The sequence below is a fragment of the Protopterus annectens genome, chromosome 6.part0, assembly GCF_019279795.1.
Source record: "Protopterus annectens isolate FY-2018-M chromosome 6.part0, PAN1.0, whole genome shotgun sequence".
Lineage (NCBI taxonomy): Eukaryota > Metazoa > Chordata > Ceratodontiformes > Protopteridae > Protopterus > Protopterus annectens.
The window spans coordinates 1203855436-1203870727 of record NC_056737.1 but is presented as its reverse complement, the minus strand read 5'-3'; the positions used below and the strand labels follow the sequence as shown (position 1 = coordinate 1203870727).

At 40.2% G+C, this 15292-nt stretch overlaps 1 protein-coding gene across 3 annotated transcripts in view; it reads right to left on the bottom strand.

The window, feature by feature from the left end:
* The window catches only part of SLC38A11 (solute carrier family 38 member 11), a 564244-nt gene that overhangs the window by 216722 nt on the left and 332230 nt on the right, over nt 1-15292 (bottom strand). The window lies entirely within an intron of this gene.

Here is a 15292-nt window from a genome sequence, read left to right as displayed (position 1 = left end):
CAACCCATTTGACTGTAAATACGCCAACTTGGAGGCTGTTGTGTCTCAGGGAAAAGGGAATAGTAGTTTATTCCAAACTTTTAGCAGCATTGTAATTAGAACTGCAGCAATTTTTAGTGCTAGTTGGCTAAAACTTTATTCTTTTTATTTCCATATTATTACAATGCAAAAGCATGTGCAGTCTGCCTTCGAACTAACTACAGGATTCCTTTCCTCACGTATGGTTGACCCCAATGGGCACACTCCGTCTTTGGACCCTTAACTCACAGTTTGTTGGAAACCACTTGATTGATGATCAAAATGTCAGCACTGGAAAGCGGCTGCCATCTTTTAATTGCAGTTAATGGCTGCCATCCTTTAATGGCAGTTAGACCTGAGGAAGAGTGAGAAGGTGAGAGTTGCACTTTAGTCACTTTCGCCGTATTTTCTGACTTGGTACAACATTAGAGTTAGTAGGTATGTAGTCAAGGAAATGGGAGGTCTTCCACATGTCTGGGGTCCATTGGGCTTTGCTCCCACCTTTGCATCCCCAGCAACAAAAATATCTTTATATTTTGTAACATTGGGAATGTCTCTACACAGAGTAGTGACTTCCCATGTTTTTTTTTTCTTCCTTTTTTTACGTTTAAGGTAAAATAATTATGTGTCATTAAGGAAGACATGATTATTCATAATAAATTCAGGAATTTTAGCTGGCTGCTTAACTGAAAATATACAATTCCTCTGATGCCTTTCTTGTTATATACCTTGGTAAACTGAACTGTTACAAGTGCGACAAGGTCACAACTGAAAGCTTCGAAATTGGCTGTGGCTTCTCCCACCTACTTATAAAGTAAAATAAGTTAATAAAAAGGAAGTAACTAAATAACACATATAAACTGTATATTTATTTGTCATTCTCCTAAAATATACACCACTGAAAAACACTTAAAAAAAAGAAATAACTCCCTGATAAAGAAAGGGTTGACCTTCTCCTAGGATCCCAACTATTCAAACTCCTAGCCAACTAGACCTTCTTTCTCTAAACAGCTAAATTACATACACAGCCTTCTTCTTCATCTTCACAGCCCCCACACTACAACTCCCTCCCTGAACTAAACTCCATTGTACAGATCACCACTTCTTTGTGATATCTCCAAAACGCCAGGAAAGTATTCTCCCACAAATAAAATGATGGAACACTGCAGGAATGTACATGTGTTTGGTGTAGTAACTTGGTACTTAGCTGTTTAAGTAGGTAGGTGTATCTCATGCAGATACTTATTAATTAACTTGCCGTCAGTGGCAAATTGCATCTCTAATGTACTTGCTAAACCTTTTGTCATGCCTCAGTACACGTTGTAATGCTCTCTGCTTCATTGTTGTCTGTTGCTGTTGTTAGCAATAAAACAATAAATAAATTTGCCATTAAGTTATTTATTTTCATCACAGAGACAAAGTGTGAGTCAAACAGAAAAAAACATGAATATGTTAACACCAGAAGAGGCCCACGTGAATAATTACAACATTTTTTAAAGCTATGGATTGCCTAGACTAAAGACATTTTATCTACTGGGACATACAGTTGCAGTATTAAAATGCATGCCAAGACAAAAACTGGGTCCATGACTTTTGTGTTCTGTTCAGCACCTTGATTCAAGGGCTGATATTTTCCTGACAGAGCCAGCTTCATCAAGTGAGCAAATATGCCTACTGTGGTTAATTTCTCCTAATGTTTTAGTTAGTGACTGTATGTTCTGTGGTTAAAATATATATTTCTGGCCCGTTAAACAATTATTTTTGTTTATTAGGACTGTTTTGAATCTAAGCCAGAACTAGACATAATTCAGATAGCACCACTCATTTTGTGATTTTATCATTTTATTTTTACATTACTAAGCCAGTGAAAGTTGTAGCAATGCTAAGTTGCCAAAGCTACAGATTTTTTTTTTCTGAACAAGTACCGGATGCCCTTGTCATGATCTTGCCTCTAGATGACATTGGCTAGTTAAAATTTTACATACTGAAGTCACTGTATTTTCTGATTCTATAAGTACATGATTTACGATGTGGCCACAGAGAACAAATTCTTGCCTATAACACTTATAGTCACATGTGCTGTGGTTTGTTTATTGCATGAGCAATAGGATGCATTTATCACACTGGTAGGGATAGTGTCCTTTGACACCCTTTAAATTCTTCACAAAATACTTTCCTCCAGCAATACTTGACCTCATGTATGGGTTCAAACTGGCCGTATACCAAAGCTATTCTCAAATGCTGGCTTACAGCCTGGACTGAAACTGGATACTTTTTTGAGAGATCTTTATCTGGCAAAATGGAGGAGAATGCATGTGTCCTTGGAACGCACTCTGTTCCTTCAGTAGGTTATTGTTAAAGAGGCTGCTGCAGTGGATATAACTGTTAGTGTGTCCTCTTGGAGTAGTTGTGGGTAACAGCTATCATACCATCATGCTTTACTCAGCTGACGACAATAACTAATGCAGACAAGAAACTACTTCTTTCTTAATATTATGACCAATACTTAAACAAAAGAAAATGTATAAAGCATTGCTTTGATAAAAGGAGCCAGTCTTTTGATTTACTCATGATAACAATAGGTGTATATATGCCTGCATGCGCTCTTACATTAAATTGAAGGGGTAAAAACATATTTTGTGTGTGCACAAGTGTGTGTGTATGCTTTAAGTTTTCCAAATTATGACTTTTGTTATTCAAAATTCAGAAACTTCTACTCAGTTCTATTATCACTTTACCTAGCGCAAGGACATCTATAGCTAACTATGCACAAGGAAATCTATCTATCTATCTATCTATCTATCTATCTATCTATCTATCTATCTATCTATCTATCTATCTATCTGTCTACATTACATCAAGCCTATACTAGTTGTACGAGTCAGATTTGATAGAATGTTACCATCCCAAACTGCATCAAATGGAGCGCATGCTCCACCTCAAAAAATCCAAATCCATCAGAGCCACGAGAGCAAGAGACTTAAACCTCAACACGGATATAAATAGGATGTGCTGGAGGGACAGATTCATCACCCAGAGACTCCCTACACTATGGAACAGAATCCCAGTCCATGTGAGGCAGAGCCCCTCACTGACTCTGTTCAAGAGAAATCTTGACGAGTGGATGGGAGATCGTAGGTTTACCCCGGGAATCATCTCTGTATCACTGCTGGACAGAGGCACAGCAAACTAATGGGTATAGTATTCTCATCCTAAGGGGTGGTGAAAGCCACACACACTCTGGCTAGGCTTTTAAATGCCCCAGGGCAGATAGCCTAGTATGAACCTATGAACCTATGAACCTATGAACCTAAATACACTAAATCTATTACATCAAAGCAAAATGCAGGGTTCAAGCCCCACTATTCCCCAACTTCCCCTGCTACTTATATGCCTCTACTTTTGAGTCTGCTGAACAGTGTGGAAAATGAACAATTAACTTACTCCATTAAGCGCTGATCTCAGTAAAAACACGGCCCACATACAAAGAGTTAGTCTTATACTGATAAAAATATCACCCTGCAGACATTCAAACACTTTGCAGCATTCAGCCAAATATTTTGATCTAATTAATGCAACATGAATTTTGACTAAAGCTGGGTTGCTGTACTCTGTTGCATCCTATATATATATATATGTATATATATATATATATATATATATATATATATATATACTTGTGTGTGTGTATATGTGTGTGTGTATATGTGTGTGTGTGTGTGTGTGTGTGTGTGTGTGTGTGTGTGTGTGTGTGTGTGTGTGTGTGTGTGTGTGTATATATATATATATATATATATATATATATATATATATATATATATATATGGATCCCTGTCAGTTGATTGAGATTTCAGAAACTCGAAATTCGAGTTTCTGTTACCAGATCAAAAGACTGTAATAGCGAATACGAAAAGAGCGACATGGATTGCGCGAAAGATGGAAACGGCAAACGTCCAAAATAGCGAAAATTTAAATGTCGAAGTGTAATGGTTGGCCCGTCTGTGGTATAGTTCCGTAAGGTAAGTGTGCGAGACAGGACATTTGGGTTAGGATGTGGGTTAAGGTAAGTGAATACATAGGTAATGTATGTAAGATTTAGTGTAGTGTTAGAAGTAGGGATTTATTTAACTGTATGTATGTGTATTATTTATTTTTTTTGGGTGTATGTCTGTATGGGAAGTGTGCGGTAGTTACAGACCTTAGGGTTAGGGATGGGTTAAGGATAGTGCATAGTTAGTTGTGTATGTGGGGTTTAGTATAGGGTTAGAAGTAGGGTTTTGGTGCTTTACATTAGGTTAGAAGTAGGGTTTAGTTAGTGTATGTATGTGGTTTATTTATTTTGTTTGGGTAGGTAGTATGTAGTGGGTGGTGGGGTTGGCTGACTATGACAGTTAGTTATTTTATTTTTCGCTGTTTAGTGCATTTGGGATTTTCGTGGTTCGCGTTATAGATGTCGACCTTTAGGTATTCGCGTAAAGGGTTTTTCGATTTGGTAATATAGACCCCGAAATTCATATAGTTGAGACCATAAGATCGAATTTTTGAAAACTCGAAGCTTCTGAATGGTGATCTCTGCACAGTAAGGATCAGGAAACGTACCCTTTTCTTCACTGGAGTGCGATCTTGGAGTTGGTATATATAATTTGCAGGGGGTGTGGGGGCTGCAGGAGGGCTTGCCCCCTGCATAAACATAAACAATTTTGAGGTTTTTTTTTTTTTTTGATGTTCCAGTTTTTACAAACTCAAGTCATATGCTGTAGAATTTGAGATTCTGAAAACTCAATCATGTGACATAGATCCATATCATATATGTATGTATATACATGTATGTATATACATACATCTGTAGCTCTAAATATATATATATATATATATATATATATATATATATATATATATATATATAAAACACATGAGTGTACTACATTTAATCTGAAACACCCAAGGTCTGCTGCAGAAATATTAACCACAAAGGTTCCCAGGGAAAAAAAATCGCTGATCCAAAACACATACACACAACACAAGCACACCAAACAAACAGAAATCCACACACATACACCTAAAATCTGATACCTAGCCCTACACTAAACTATGCACACACCACTAACTACCCACTTACCTTAACCCAAACCCTAACCCTAAGGTCCGTCACTATCACACATTCACCTCACTCGCTCCCTAACCCTAACTCACTTAAATCCGCCCTAACCCTCATGTCCACTCAATCACACACACACCTAACCCGAGCCCTAACCCTAACTCACCTAAATCACCCTAACACTCACATCCACACAATCGCACACTTACCTGAATCCGACCGGTAACTTTCCACCATAACACTGAAAATACCGAAGCAACAGAAACGGACAACCGAATTCTTTCCCTAGGAAAAAATTTGAGTTTCTGTTGCTTTGATATTTTGCAGTTTCGTGAAAATAAGTTCGATCAATCAGCGTTTGCTTTTTTAAGCGTTCGAGGATATAACATAGACCCTTTATGTTTGAGTGCAAATGTGTGTATATTAAGGTTAGGGTCGGGGTTAGGTAAATGGATAGATAGAAGCAGTGTTGTCAGTAGGTGTGTGGTTTTATGTGTCCAAGTCTGTCTTGTGTAATGTCATTGTTATGGGGAGGTTTTTTTAAGGTAAGGCTTTGGGTTAGGGTTTGGGGAAGGAACAGGATTAGAGGTTGGGATATCACCCATTATTAAGGTGGTTGTGGGATGGGGGTGAATCAGTGGGTGAAGAGGAGTAAGGCATCTCACACACCCAAACAAGCAAACAGATGGCTTTGTCACTGATCCTTCAAAACAGATTGAGAAGTTTCAAAGAAATGATCTTCCAGGAAACCACAACTCACCGGAACAACAAAAGGTGTTTGCTTGTAGACACATATATTGCTGGGCCCTGTAGTGTAGTGTAGTGCAGTTAGGGGTGGGGCTGATGCAAAAAGGAGGGTTTAATAGGCTGCAGTAATTAGGGGTTTGTTAATTATTTTGTAGGGGATGGGATAAGGGAATTATTATATAAATAGGACCAGTCTCTTTGGCAGTGCAGCTTCTATTAGCCCACCCAGGCCACCTTGGTAGACAAAGGTGCAGGGGTATATTGGGGGGGGGGCAGAAGAAGGGACCTCTTCTTCAGTTATGGAAGGAAAATCACCCCCCATTTTCTTTCTGTGTTTTCTTGCATTTTGTTTCCAAAGTGAGTGCCTGCTTAAGGAACAGAGGTGGATGGTACGTGAACATTGATGATACCGCCGTCTGTTAAGCTGAGCGGCCTGTCATGCTGCCTGATTCGGTAAATGTTTGTTCATGTTTGCAGACTGTGGCTACTCATTTGTGTAAACAGTAAAGTGAGCCCTCTGCAACGCTGACCACAAGGTGGTTATTGTTGTGAATTTTAGTGGTGCAAGTTTGTATATGAGGTTATATATTGTGTTCAATAAAGTTGGTTACAATGCCTTTGAATGGTCATTCTTGTGTTGAGTTGGAAGGTAAGTGCACCAGTGACAAATAACAGTACCATATCGACATCTGGAAATAAATTTGTTCAGTTCCCCTTGCACGTTAATTATTTATTAAAAGTACCCTGGAAACTGTAAATACCCCCCCCTCTCTATATACATACATATATATATATATATATATATATATATATATATATATATATATATATATATATATATATATATATATATACATATATGGCATTGCTGTGAAAATAGATGTTGTGCAAAGAGATGACAGACACTGCTTCCAAAGATGGATATGTTGAAAAGAAGAAAACTTAATGTTTGTGGTTATGGTAAGTGTGATTATGTTTTATTGCCAAAACCTTTGGATATATCAGAAGTTCCGGCATTGAGGAGTAATGTATGTGCTTGTGGGTTATGTTTATATTGTGGGTATGGAGGGGGATAGCTTTAGCGTTGTAAGTATATACTATTGTAAGTGAAGTGTGTGTGTGTGACTGTCTTGTTTAGTGATAGTGCTAGGGAAACAATTTTTTGTAAGTTAAGTTGTAGAGCTGGGGTTCGAAGCAGGCATAGGGTTAGGGTTAGTATGCAGTAATAAGGATGCTTGGAGGCAAAACTAGAAAACAATAATGTCCCACATGAAAAAAAACAGCTTCTTTCAAAAACTTAGGTCTTTGGTTTGTCAAGAGTATAGCCAGGCATACACTTTGTACTCTACAGAGTACATTTCTTTTGCATCACTCATAAGCATTGCCACTTTCTTAAGGTCATATTATTTTTACAGCTGTCTAAATTAATGCCTCTAACAACAAGTATATAACTTGCTTTTAGAGTGGACTGCAAATCTAAAAAGAATACAATTTAGTAGTTTTAGAGGCTGCTGAAAGTGATGTGTACATTTATTTACTGCAAGGGGGGGAAACATTTTGAAAGATGTGTACATTTGTTTGAAATGTCAGGTGGGTTAGGGGCAGTAAAAAGAGTTTGTGAGTACAAAATGTAATTTTCTGGCTACACCCCTGGCTTGACTGATGCTTCAGCCTCCAATTTCATATACAGCAAACAAAAAATGCATTAAATACTTTTGTTTGGATAGGGAAAGTCTGCCCCTTATTATCCACAACAAAGAGGGATACCGTAGGAAAAAGCATCCTTGTATCTCAGTTAGAATATGGTCTCCCCTTCTGTACCACTGTTTCCAAGAAACAAAATCACAAGCTTACAGACAACAGTCAATAAAATCTGTGGCTTTATAACTCCATCCCCCAGATATGAAACCCCTGTACCCCACTACAAAAACCTAAGCAGTTGCCCATCCATCAGAGACCTGAACCCCTCCCCACTTATTATAAGACAGAGCTGCTATGACTTTGGATCTCACTCATCACATGTAGCCCCCCTTTACATGTCCAACACCACCAAAAATGTAAGCACAGCATTTCAGTCTGACGTCCCAAAATATGTCAGTCTTGCCCCCTAACAGTAGTGACTCTCTGTTACCTAAACTTCAAAAAGTGCCTTAAAAGCCACCTGGGAAATAGAAGCCAAATACCAATGTCCGTCTAATAATGATGTAACCCAACACCCCTAATAATGATGTAACCTACACCAAAATCATCCTTCCTTTAACTCATCTTCCACTCTTCTTCTGAACTACGTGTCACACGAACTCTCCCTTACTTTCACATTTACAAGACTTGCACTACTTACCCTCTCCTGTTCACCTCTCACCTCTGACCTCTCTCTCATCTCTATCTGCACTCATGCCCTCCTCCATCACCACCATCACCACCATCAGTCATCATTGCTAATACAAGGGTTTTTCTTTTTCTATTTTCTTTTCTTTGTTTCTTTTACAGTCATCCACTGTTAATACCAAGACATGTCTTAATATTGTAAAATTGTTACAGTCATTCTCATCTTGAAACATTGCTTATTGTTTATTTTCTGATGTGTACTTTTCTGATACATGGTTAACAAATATAAATAAATAAATGCATACATACATAAATAAATAAAAGGAAAGACAGGTAGACAGATAAAGAAATAGTTAAAATGCACTTGGATAGCACATTAGTAGCACTGCTGTACAGAATACCACCATGGTAGTTTCAGGCTTCATACTGCACACATGGCAGAGTACAAACTGTCATGCATGTGATATCATGGCCCAACATTAAGGAGGTCTTGTGCCGGAACATGTGACTCTGAAGGACCTCAGGAGGGATGCACCAGGTGAATTAGTGTATGGCCTATACCAAGAACATTAAAGAGATTTATTAACCTAGTGTGTTTCTGAAGCTTATTATTTTATGTTGACATACTGTATTCCATGCTTTTGCAGCATAATTTGAGATGATAAGAAATTTACCACCAGCCACCCCTCACCCCCCCCCGTATGTCATCATACTAGGAGGTACAATGGGAATTTAGGATCAGGGTTACATCATAGGCTGGTGGAGGCCTTTCACTACATTACTGCAATTCTTTAGAATACAGCACTAAATTTCTGGACATTCTCTTTTTATGTATTTGTTTATTGATGTTTGGAGCTAATTTGACATGTTTTACATTATTGTTACTGTATTCAGTCACGCTTGGTTGGTGTTTGTTATCACTGTGCGTATGGCTGGAGTCAAGTCCTTAAAATTAGATCAGCCCACTTGCCTCATTAATAAACAATCAACAAATGAAACTTCTATGAGGCAGATCACTTGTCCCTACAGAGTCATATCTGGACTACCTTCCTCTGTACTGTTGAAGAATATGCCCTCTCTAAAGTGATTCTTGGGGCAGCCTCCATCCCCATTGACTTTTTTCACCTACTTATTCCCCAGGTGGACAGATAAACATTTTAAGCAGCACTATCGTTCACTTCAGTGCAAAGGTCCATAGTTACTAGGCATGCAGTCCAGGAGACAAATGAGAAATCTATAAACCGACTGTCACATGGTAGGTACACAGAGACTGACAGAATCAAACCCTGGACTACAGGAAGCAGCTCAGTAACAGACTTTGTGTACTGTACTAACTCCCAGAGTTATGTGGTCTAGGACACAAATGAGGAACTTATAGCCTAATTTCCCCACAGCACTGTCACATGGTAGGCAAAAGGAGGCTGAGAGAATCAAACCCTGGACTATAGGAATAAGCTCATTAACAGATCTGATGTACTGTACTAACTGCCAGGACAGTATTGAAGGGTTTTCCTTTACCTAACCTATGGTTTCCTTTTCTTGTCTTCCAAGACCTTTTTTTAATCTTCCTTTCCTATTTTCCCATTTTCCATTTAGTTCTCCTGGTTCTTCTTTTCTGTGGGAACGTTGGCATGTTTAAGTTGAATTATATTGCACTTCTTTGACAACAGAAGGAAACAATGAGCCTGTGCAGCTTGTCCATTAAGTGAATTTAACATTTTACCTTACCTCTATCCCTAACTCCTCCCTTATCCTTGTTCCATATATCCCATGTCCTTTTAAATGTTGCATTCCATTGCTAGAAACTATAACCCTATGTACAAAAAAGCACTCTCAGACATCAAATGGTTAGCATCTACAATATGCTGCCTGTGTCCCTCTTTGCCCTTCATGTTCATAATGGCACCCTTTACATCTCCCTGTTATGATTTTTTATACCAAATTTATAAGCAGATATCAGGCTTCCCTGCCCTCTTTTTATATTCCTTCTCTTGCATTCCATAGAATTTCTGATAGATGTTTCCCTGGATTCTTTCCAGCAGCCTCATATCCTTTTTCTTATATGGTTATCACAGCTGTGTGCAAGACTCAACATGTGGTTTGATCAAAATCCTAGAGATTGACCATTACATCTTTGCTTCTGGAATCGATCCCCCTAAGAATGTATTCAAGAATTTTGTTTTCTGTTACCACTGCTCTGTCACTCTGCTGCCACTGGCCCAGTCTACCTGCGGTCAACACCACTATATCATTTTCCTGTTCTAGTGCCACCAGCCCCCCCCCTCCAGCTGAGACTTCACACCAGGGTTGTTACCAGTTCCCCTCCCCCCTCCAGCTGAGACTTCACACCTGGGTTGTTACTAGTTCCCCTCCCCCCTCCAGCTGAGACTTCACACCAGGGATGTTACCAGTTCCCCTCCCTCCTCCAGCTGAGACTTCACACCAGGGTTGTTACCAGTTCCCCTCCCTCCTCCAGCTGAGACTTCACACCAGGGTTGTTACCAGTTCCCCTCCCCCCTCCAGCTGAGACCACACCAGGGTTGTAATGTAAGTGGACTACTCTACATTTGCTTGTACGCTGGACATCCGCTGTCACTTTTCTGCCTACTTGTTTAGCATTTCCAAATCCTTTGCTAGAATCTTCTCTCCATTCACCTATGCTGCACATTTCTTTGTGTCATCAGTAAAGGAAGTTGACCTTATTCTCTATTTTTCATATATGTCTAAGACAAAGAGACTAAAGAGTACAGAACTTAGGACAGCTCTCCCCAGGACTCCAAAGGTCAATATCCTAATTCCTGATATTATCCTCTGTCCACAGCCCTCTGTGTCCTACCATTTGACCACACAGCTATAGAATTCCTCATTCTTGTCACTTCCAGACTGAAGCGTAGCTGGTTCAACCAGTGCCCAAGCCCCTCACCTCTTCAAGTGCAGAGCAAAAAAATAAAAGTACTTCACTGTAATAAGCTGATCAATGCACTGTAAGCGATCAGTTGATCTACATCACTCACACCCTGCCAAGACCAAAAAAAAAAAAAAAAAGGACATCCTTCTACTGGACCATGTGGCCAGATGGATGACCCCCCCCCTTGATCCAGCCATTCGGGTCCTGTTTCTGTGCCCTGTCCCCAGCTAGCAGTTTGCACTCTGCCTGCATGGAGAAGCACAGCACTAAGGTTTAGTTAAAACCAAAAATTTTTTTTTGTTTTTACTTTTAAATTATAGAACTTGTAGTTGCTACAGTATTCAGGTTTTGACCACAAATGAAATCTAGGAATCAGTTGGTCATGCCCCCCAACATTTTATACCTAGTGCAGTTGCCTCTCTTGCCCCGCAATAGCTATGCTACTGCTTCCAGCATTCTGGGCAGGACTGAGTTTAAGTCCTTTTCTGTAGTCCAGCTAGCCTACATCTACTGGTACCCCCATTACATTTACCTGTAAGCCAGTCTTAAATCTGGCTCAGATAACTTGTTATCAACATGAATTTATTTAGTTGCTGTGCTGGAGATTGTTGTTCACTAATAATGCTACCAGTCTTCTCCTCAGAATTTGATCGATTTATTCTGCCATTGTTGTTAAGGTAACAGGACTGTACTGTTCCCCAGCTTTTTTCTGCTCTCTGTTTCTGTGCAGTGGTGGTATACTTGCTCTCTTCCTGTCTTCTGGTATTTCTGCACAGCCGGTGATCTGTTGAAGATCTCTTCCTGGTGATCTATCATCTCTCTGACTGGACTTTTGGGGATCCTGGGAGACAGCTCTGGTCCTTCTGCATTGCTATATTTAAGGGTAACCAGTTCCCGCTCTGAGCCTCCTCCATCTCTGTACCAACATCTATTCACGATTCTTCCCATTCTGCTTTGAGTCTTTTCCCTGTGGCACATTCCCCTTGCTGTATGTTATAAAAAGTAAGGCAAAGTATGCAGTCACTACCTCGGCTTTTCCCATCTTCTCTTATTGCCCCTCCTATGTTTGCGTGGCCTCATCAGTTATGTCCTACTTTCCTTCTTTCTCCTGTGAACCTAAAAAGCACTTATTTCCCTTCTTCATCCCTTTTGCTGAGTTCCTTTCAGCTTTTAGACGTTTTACTGCTCTTACTATTTGTACTGACTTTCTTTCTAACCTCCTTGTATTGCCCCCTGTTCCCTTCCTTTCCATATTTTGTACACTCTATGTATACCCTACTTGCTGGCTGCTGTCCTTCCTTTTCGAATTTTGTGCTTCCTCCTCTTCACACCCTTCTCCATGGTACTGAGTAATCCATCTTTGGCACATCTCCACAACTTCTTTACCCCCCCCAGTTTGATCTCATTCTCCTTACTAATCGATGACCACATGCCCAGCACAGCATAACTCCCTCTTCGAAAATCCCAAAGTATTGTGTCTGGGTTTTTTTCTTACACTTCCCCCCTACTCTAAATTATACAGAGATATAATCTCTGTTGGCTAATTGTAGCTTAGCCTGACATACCTCATACAGCCATTCTACCATATTCATTGGTTAGAGCTATGTCTAGAATTCTGTCCTTTCTGGTGCAGTCCTGGATCAGCTGGTTAAATCCTCATGGTCCAACATCTCAATTAAATACCAGTAACACTACATCTCCCATGACTATTAATTTCTTCCTCCTATCCCATTCATCTATTCTCTCCTCCAATTTCTTATTCTTCTGTCTGTTGTCTGAGGATAATAGACTACATCAGTCAATTCAGCAGGCCCCCCCCCTTCTGCTACCTTAATTACCATGGTACTTAACCAAGGTTCAGGACCTGACAGCACTTCTGTACAATTCAGGGTTTGGCATTTTTTCACTTGCCCTTACATCTGTTGCTATCCTTTATGTAGATTGTTACTCAACCCTATCTGTCCATTGTCTATCAGTCCTGAGCAACCTATACCAAAGCACCACCATGTGACCCACTATTTTTAATGGCCCACGTTTCTGTGATACTAGCAATGTCCACCCTCCTCTTCTGCATCACTGCTTGTTGATCTCCCACCTCACAGCACAGATTTCTTCCCCTAAAGTGTGAAACTATTCTGCCATGTTACAACTTAACCTTTGCTTTTCCTGTGTTCTGTGTCTCTTTTTTGCCTTCTGTCTACTGCTTAAACATACCCCCCTCATCCTCTGCTTCTGTCAACCTCATTCCTCCCTTCCATCTTATTTTAAAGATATGATCATTAAGACATACCACTCCAACCCTGCGCTAAATATTACTGTTACTTCCAAACTAAGATGAAGCCTCTCTATTGTTTACAGCTGGTCTGCCCCGCCCTCCTACAACTCTAAGCCTTCTTGCCCTTACGCACCCTTAGACCAGTCATTCTGCTCACTGGTCCTCTGTGTCTTCTGTGTGCTGGATGCTGATGCATTAGAAGAACATTCTATGTCCAGCCTCATGTCTGGCATCTCACTGCCCCTTTCTTGGACATGCTTGCTGTCACCTCTGCTGTTCTACCTGACAGATCACTGGTGGCTACATGCACACCAACATCCATCCTTCCTCCTCCTTGGTAATCACGTTGTTCAGACCGTCCCACATTCTAGACAGTCTAAGCCCTAACTGAAATATGATCTCTCCTTCTTTTCTTGCCTAGATGCCTAAACCCATTCTAACGTTGTCTACTATCACCAGTGACCTCTTCTTTTTCCTCCAGTTTGACTCTTCTCGTCTTTGATTTGTGTTTCCCATCACTAAACCTCCTATCTGTACCAGCTTCACCACCACTTCCACCATTTTGGCCTCTGTAACTGTTTGTGCAGATTTCTTTCCTTTCTATTGCATATGCAGGGTCTTTTCCATCCTTCCTGTTTTGTTTCCACAATAACTATTTACTTTTCTGTCTGTTTTGCCCTCCAACTGTCCTGTCTTGTAGACTGCATGTCCCTGCCCACTCCCCTGCTGCTCAGCTTTTAGTTTCGGTTGCTGTCTGGTCATGTCTGTCTCTATCTCCCTCTGTTACTGGTCACTAGTCCTCACATGTCATCTTTCAGTCATATGACCTTCTCCTGTTCCTGCTTTTTATGCCTGTGTCTCCCACGATCACTCCTCACCTTAGCCGCTGCTTCCCATCTGGGCTACACTCTGTAAACAAATTACACCAAGGTTCTCTTGTCCTCTGCATTTTTATACCGAAATTCCCCACCAACCCTGTCTTCAGGACTTCTGTTGCTTCTTATTCTGCAGTAGCATTTCTGGCTCCCATGGTCTGCTGTGACACTCCCTCATTCTCCTGCAGATCCATCATCATTTGCCTCCCCAAAGCTTATTCCGGCAAATAACTATTCTTCATTGTGAGGTGAGTACCTCAAAAAATCTGTTCCCCAAGTCTCACTGTGTAGCCTGTGTTACTACTTTGGTGTCTTGTTCTTGAATCTGTAACTTTTTTTCTCTCTTATTTTTTCTTTCTTTTCTTTCTACCTGTAGACCAGTACTAAGAACTAGGCCAGAGATTTTAAAAGGAAGCTGGACTTTATGGTTAATACTGTAGGTATTGCAATATGTGTGTGTTAGGGTGGAGTGATGAGAGGATAACAATTTCATTATATTTAATGGGATGTTCTTCCCATTATTTGTTCAGTGTTCACTACTATCGGCCAATGAGATTAAAGAAGGAAAGACTTCTCTAGTCAAAATTTTATAATGTTATGATGTGCTGGCAGCTCAAACGCCACCAAATTTACGAACACAAGAAAATGGTAGATAGGAGAGAATCAACCGTAGCCAGTTGTTAGACTGGCCACACTCGCTGGTAACCCTTGAACTCTTCTCTCATCTCTTCTGCAAATTCACAAGCAGTTAAGCTCTTTGTAGTCAGATAATACGGCACAAATGTTTGCAACAGATCATGACCTCGAACTTTTAAAATTTCAAGAAACACAAATTTAAAGTAAAGCAATGATGCAATGTCCAACTCTTTGGTATAGATGGATGAAACTCTATGACACAGATGTCCCATGGTCAATTAGCAGCACATGCCCTGGAGAAGCCAGGTAAGGGAGGATGTGGATTAGTGGTCAGTGGTGGCTTATCCATTCTGAGGGAAGGAGTAGTCCAGTCCTCTACAATACATCATCACTGATCCCCTTTTTCA